Source organism: Ipomoea nil, unplaced genomic scaffold (assembly GCF_001879475.1).
Source record: "Ipomoea nil cultivar Tokyo-kokei standard unplaced genomic scaffold, Asagao_1.1 scaffold3399, whole genome shotgun sequence".
NCBI lineage: Eukaryota > Viridiplantae > Streptophyta > Magnoliopsida > Solanales > Convolvulaceae > Ipomoea > Ipomoea nil.
In genome coordinates this window covers 317,840-324,496 of record NW_017619827.1, presented here as the reverse complement: position 1 = coordinate 324,496, position 6,657 = coordinate 317,840, and positions in this window count along the sequence as shown.

Sequence of the window (6,657 nt, the reverse complement as noted above, 5' to 3'; positions counted from 1 at the left end):
ACTATCATCTTCGTTCTCTGAAATCTCTCTCTCTCTCTCCCTCTCTCCCTCTCTCTTTATGATTTTCCCCTCCCCTAATTCCATCTTTGGAGTCTGCATCCACTCAAAGCGGTGACGGCTTGATACAGGTTCGTATCAATTGGTGCTTTCATTGCATCAAACTCATCTTTCTTGTTCTTTTACACACTCAAAACTGTAATCTTACTCCATTATGGCAGACAACCAATCTACATCAACAACTCGTCCTTGGGAGCAGGCAATATTAATTGCTGAATTGCAAGAAAATTTTGATAGACAAACTGTTACAAATCACCAACTCATTCAACAACTCATTACCTCCGTGTCACGGTTGGAAACGATGGTAACAACAAATAAAAATGCAGCAGTGCAACCTCAAACACATGGAATTTTAGGACCTCCACCTGATACTCATTTACAACCATCTTTGCAACCGGAGAGTGGCCAAGGGACTCAACGATTTCATATGAAACTTGAGTTACCTCGCTTTGATGGCTCAGATCCTCATGGTTGGATATTTAGAATTCAAGAATATTTTGATTTTTATGATACACCCGACACACAGCGATTGCGAATAGCAGGATTCACAATGGAAGGGGATGCTTCTGGGTGGTATTAATGGATGAAAAGGAATGGGACGTTAACTACATGGAAGGAATTTCTACAGAATGTCACAAAGCGGTTCGGCGAGTCTCGTTTTGAGGATTCCCAAGGAAAATTGTCAAAATTGACACAGCAAACCACAGTCACTGCCTATCAAGCAGAATTTGAACAATTAATGAATAAAGTTACAGGGATTGCAGAACATATCCTTATTTCCATGTTCATCGCAGGACTTAAACCACTTATTCGACGAGAAGTGCAGATGGCACGACCAACAACATTGATGGAAGCTTTTGATCTTCCTCGAGAATATGAAGCAAAATTGGAAGAAATCCAGGCTGAGCTCCAACATGCACGAGCACCCTTAAGGTGGCAAGAACGCCAATACCATCTGCAAACACTACACAGTCAACCCCGATTATAACACAATCATCGAACCAAGACAAAAAGGAAACAACAGCCTTAGCTTTACCACCCTCAACTCAATCAACACAAAATCTCCCCATTAAAGGATTAACACCTGCAGAAATGCGGGAAAAACGAGAGAAAGGTATCTGCTACAACTGTGACCAACGTTGGTCAACCAATCATAGGTGTCGAACCAGATTTCTAATGTTAATGGGGACAGAAGAGGATGATATAGAAGATCCAATCTTAGAAGAAGGAATCATAGTGCATGGACAAGATGACATAATCACAGGAGATATTTCCAGTCTAAACTCATTGGCAGGCCCGGGTAATCCCAGATCGCTTAAACTTTTGGGAGAAGTTAATGGCCGAAAGTTACAGATTTTAATAGATAGTGGCAGCACCCATAACTTTGTGCAACCCAAAATTGCTGAGCAATTACAGTTACATACTTTGAAGGTTACACCATTTCGGGTATATGTTGGTAACGGAGATTCTCTAGCTTGTACCCACAGCTGCAAACAAGTATCATTGACACTACAAGGCGTTGAATTCTTGGTAGACTTCTTTGTACTTCCAATTCAAGGCCCAGACATGGTATTGGGAATTCAATGGTTACGGGGACTTGGAAAAGTAGAGCATGACTAAGCTAATGTGTCCATGGAGTTTGAATGGAAAGGCCACCAGATTAAATTGCAAGGAAATCATTCATTGACACCACACCAATTCAGTGCACAGAAAGCAGCTAATGTATTTATTGAAATAGTGGCAAAACATCACGGTTTCCCTGCAACAATCGTCTAAGATCGAGACCCAATTTTCCTAAGCAAATTTTGGGATGAATTCACACTAAGTGGCACAACACTGAAGAGAAGCATAGCATACCATCCACAGACCGACGGGCAGACAGAAGTAATGAATCGAGGCTTAGAGCAATACTTAAGGGCTTTTACTCACATCAAACCAACCAATTGGACGTCATACTTGGGATGGGCAGAATTTTGCGCCAATACAAGTTACCACAGTAGCATTAAAATGACTCCATTTCAAGCACTATATGAAAGACCACCACCCACCTAGTACCGTATACAAAAGACATAACAACAATACAAGCACTAGATGAATTATTGTTGGATCGTGATAGATTGATAAGGCAACTGAAACACAATCTTCGGGAAGCTCAGCATCGCATGGCCCAAAAAGCCAATGCCAAAAGAAGCGAAGTGGAATTTTCAGTAGGAGATAAGGTCTAGCTTCGTCTACAACCATATAGACAGATATCAGTAGCACGTAGAAGCTCTAACAAACTAGCACGACGCTATTATGGTCCATTCAATATCTTGGAAAAAATAGGGAAAGTTGCATACCGCCTCGAGCTACCACCACAAGCAAGAATTCATTCAGTATTCCATGTCTCACAACTCAAGAAACACATAGGAACTGAAGAAAATATAGAAGTCCAATTACCGGAAGAAATTGTGGGCCAATCACCAATTTCAACTCCACTAGCACTATGTGGGGAACGAAATGTTCTAAAAAATGGAAAAATACAACGCCAAGTCTTCGTGCAATGGTCAGATAGTAATCCAGAAAACGCCACTTGGGAAGTTGCCGATGAAATGGAACGATGGTACCAGAATCTCCACCTTGAGGACAAGGTGGTCGTCGAAGGGAAGGGGAGTGATACGAGTACATCCACAGTGAAAGAAGGCAAAAATCAAGAATTGGGAAAAAGAAAAGAAACAACCCAAGCTACTAGGCCAAGGAGAGAATGAAGGAAACCGGCATGGATGGCAGATTACATTTGTTAGACTAAGTTTATTCATAATAGGATACATTAGTTTAGTCCTAATACGTTATTATATCATATTAGTTAGGAATCATAGTCCTAAGCATAATAGGAGTAACTTAGTATATAATCACCCTACATGCTAGGGGAAAGACATGCGAATTATTATTATCTTTTTTCTTCTCTACTATCATCTTCATTCCCTGAAATCTCTCTCTCTCTCCCTCTCTCTCTCTCTGATTTTCCCCTCCCCTAATTCCATCTTTGGAGTCTGCATCCACTCAAAGCGGTGACGGCTTGATACGGGTTCGTATCATAATACACATAAACTCTTAACATAATACACATAAATTCTTAACAGAATACACATAAACACAAGTGTTTAAAAAAAAAAAAAACTGTAATGGACGGAACGGTGTCCATCACATCAACTCCCCACCAACTTATAAAAACAACGTCGTTTTGAGTCAAGGCGCACAATGCATGTGTGCCCTATTGCACGATATAACAATCCTTAATATCCCATACCTTTATTAAACCTATAATATAATTCTTCAATAATATAATTGCAAAATGTATTATATTAAGAAATTCAAACTCAATAACAATAATAACAAAAGTACGTATAGCATTGTAAAAGTTTGAATATCAAGTGGAAAAATGAAAGTGGTCATTATATCTTGAAATTACAACAAAATATAAGTTATGATTGCTTTATCGTATTCCAGTGTGGCAGTAATTGATATTTACATATCTGTGAAATGCATATTAATACAGAGACTGAAACCCACTACATTTGCAACCAAATTTGCATGGGTAAACACAACTCCCTACAATATTGCAGAAAAAAGACAGAATTTGTTGGTATGTTTAGGCAATCAATTACGATATAAGACTAAGTAATATGTTATACCTTCGGTGTTCCAGTAGTACTACTTGTGTAGCATATAGTAGCAACATCATTAGGGTTCAGGGAGTCATCGATAGCTGCCGTGGAGTTCTCAAAAAGCCATTTAAGGGTTAAGCTTGGCCTTTAATTTGGTGCCCAAAGAACTTGTTAAGTTTTTTTTTTTTTTTTTTTTTTTTTTTTTTTTTTTTTTTTTAAACTGTGCATTTATTTCATCAAAATAGAAACCAAATGTCTACAAGTATACGCCATAACCCCGAAAGTGGGCTATGGATCAAACAAGTCTAGGCCTTTTCGGCCAACTCAAAAAACATATATACAATGGGGTGGCCCGAAAGTGACCACCCCACATAAAGGAGAAAGAGCTCCCAGCTCATCAAACTAATGCAAATCAAAACTCAAAAGGCCCAAAAGGCTAACTCATCAAAGGGATCACCGGGTAAAATCTAGCCTTAAATACTCCAAACCTCTCCAAGCATTCCCTTTCTTAGTCTAAAATAGGCTCCCCGTCCCACACAAGTGATGAGAACAATGCCTAAGCTCTAGGATCCAAACTACAGAAACCCGCTATCCTTAAGTCAAAGACCCATTCCCACTAGCACGGCGTACCGTGTTTTAGCCCAGGGGAACTTTGCAGGTCCCTGCTTAAGCGATAGCTCTCACCTCGTCCACCCTCATGCCCAAAACCAACCCCCCTCGGCATAGCGTACTATGTTTGGCCCGGGGGGCTTTTGAGGTCCCGACATGAGCAATGGATCCCTCCCCACCACCCTTAGGCCCAAGGTCAACTCCCAGGGCACGGCGTACCGTGTTTTAATCCGGGGAGTCTTTATGACCCCGACCTAAGCAATGGTCCCCCAACTCTCCCCATTCCCTTTCTGTTCTTCTTTTTTCCAAGATATCCCCTTATCACTCGCTCATCCACCCTCTCATTTCCTTTTTTCATTTTTCATTCACTTCTTTTTTTCATTTCCAATTACCAAATCCTAAGGATCCACCAAGCTAAAGACACTCCCATCTCCAGGTGTGTGCTATACTTGGAGCCTACCAAGACTCCCCATTCCAAACACATTCCAGAATGAGCCCTTAAGGCATAGAGCCTACCCAAGAATCCCTTCTAGAGTGGCTTTTTTTTCCCATCAAGCTAGATAGCAACTACACATCGAGCCGGGAGCTCTTTAAACTAGTGCAAAAAATCTTCATCTTCCTATTTAGCTCTCCACCTACCTGCAAAACCATATAAGTGGCTTCATCTGCACACAAGTGTAGATCCACCAAACAATATCTGCACAGTATAAACTGCCAGTCCCCTCAACAAGCTAATGCCCTCAGAAACTGCCCAGCTAGCAGTCTATCATTGGGCCAAAGGGGGAATGAATCTCGGCTAGCTAGCTTCATAGATCCAATCCCCCATATGCACTTAAGACTAGCAGGGCCAATCTTAGTTATCAGCTTCATTGGTTGGCCCCCTAGGTCTGTATTCCCTCAAGACTGCCCAGACCACAGTCTATCATTGGGTAAAGGGTTAGATGGGCAGAAACTGCCTCAGCTACATATAGCTTCACTGGCCAGCTCCCCCATCTTATCTGCTTCTCCATACAGAGGATGGTCTCAGCCAATAGCTTCATTGACCACCTCCCATCCTGCACATCCCTCTAGACTGCCTGGGACACCCAGTATTCCTAGGTCCCAGACTCTAAATCCAAGCCAGAGCATCATCTTATAGAGTCCACCCCAGGTACAAAAACAAAATGAGGGACTCCCTCCGACAACTTCTTAAGTTCAAAGAGAGAAAATTTCAATTTTGGTCACATGACTGTATGGGCATTGTTAATTTCAGCATCTTACTTTTAAAAGTGTGAATTTATTACCTTGACTATGTAATTTTTATTAATTTTGATCACTCTGGCCAAATTGACAGTCAAATTTGACCGGAAAAATTTAATCAAACATTTAGTCTATAATCTGAGGGGCAAAATCACCTTTTGATCCTTTCTAGACTAAATGTTGATTAAATTTTTCTGGCCAAATTTGACTGTCAATTTGGCAGGAGTGACCAAAATTGACAAAAATTACATAGTCAAGGTACTAAATTGACACTTTTAAAAGTCAGGTGTTGAAATTAACAATGTCCCTATAGTCATGTGACCAAAATTGAAATTTTCTCAGTTCAAAGAATTTCTTATATACTCAATAGGGAGTCAGATTTTCCGACCACAATCTCTTCCACTTGAATGTCTGCCTTTTGGATTTTGTGCGGGCATGTTGGTTACTCTTTTTTACTCATTTTTTTATTGTTATTATTTCTCATTACAGACTCAAGTTCATGAGAGATGTTTCTTTAATATAATTTGTTAGAGTAAACGACATTTTTGATCCTATACTTATAGTGACACGGACAATTTTAGTCCTCTATAAAAATTTTTGTTATTCTATGGACAGACTTATTGTGACGATGACATTTTTGGTCCTCCCTCTATATATCCGTTAAATGACTGTGTAAGTGAGGAGTAATTGGGTCATTTTATGTTATCTCCTCTATATTTCGTCCATGCCTATTTTGTTCGGAATCTGACTAGATTTAGCGGCATGAGCTCGATGACCACGACCAATTCACAACCCACCGTGCTGCCCCATAATGCTATCAATACCACCGTCCTCAATCTCCCCATCCAAAATTGAACCTGCATCAAAACCGTGGATTTCTCAGCCGGTGAGCAGTTTGCAATGAAACTACCATCCACATTGAGACACATAGTACCTTCCTCCGGTTTCTTCCATTTCAGCATTCTGTTACCACCGGAACCTTGTCTCATAGCATGAGCCTGAATAAAAGCTCTGTCAACCTCAGTACTTAAGTCAGTAATTCGACTCAGCTTGTGGCCATCCACGAGTTCCACATTGATGAAGACCAAGTCATTGCGCCACCTCC